The following is a 767-nucleotide window of genomic DNA, read 5'->3' as shown; positions in this document are numbered from 1 at the left end:
CCCACCGCGAGATCATGACCTGAGCGAAAGTCGGACGCTTAACCGACTAAGCCACCCGGGCGCCCCTGGCTTGCTCCACTTCTTAAAATAAAACACTTCGCAGGACTCGAGAAACATCAAAGTACCCCTGCACTTTAACACTTTACCAAAGCCTGGGGCGCAGAAAACGCAACTGGTCTCTGCGAGGCCTTCCGTGGAGAGACATGCGGGTTGCACAGTGCACAACCCCGGCCGCTGTCCCTGGCGTTCCAGCACACGGGGAGTGGGTGTCAGTCACTGAATTATCACTTAGTTATTTTTGCGTTGTTGTCCATGACTCTCCTAGTAGGGCACCGAGATCACGTGACGGGAAATAACGGCCACGGGCAGGTCGCAGGACGGAAGAAGGTAGGTGCACCTGTTTGCAGTCTGCGCTGTTTCTTGGGCTGTGACCTGTGTCACGGGAGAAAAGGCTACAAATCCCTACTTTCCTGTCTCTGAAAACCGGAATTCTGTTTCCGATTCTTCCAGCGTGCGGCGGCGGCGGCGGCCTGGGGCCGGTCTCGGACCTGATTCCAGGCGGCCCCGAGTTGCTGACCGGCTCCCCAGGGAGAAAATGACCCGGCACGTCGGTGTCCCAGAAATTTGGGCCCATCTTTTATCTCCACGGATGCTGGTCAGACGCTTTGAACGCGAACGCTCTGGAAACCGTGCGGTTGCCCTGACGCTAGCGTTCTCAGGTGGCCCGCAATGAGGGACGTTTGAATTTGACCTGGAAAAAAATATAA

Source organism: Hyaena hyaena, unplaced genomic scaffold, assembly GCF_003009895.1.
Source record: "Hyaena hyaena isolate Hyena2069 unplaced genomic scaffold, ASM300989v1 scaffold_258, whole genome shotgun sequence".
NCBI lineage: Eukaryota > Metazoa > Chordata > Mammalia > Carnivora > Hyaenidae > Hyaena > Hyaena hyaena.
The sequence above is the reverse complement of the archived record's forward strand: the minus strand, read 5'-3'. Positions refer to the sequence as shown.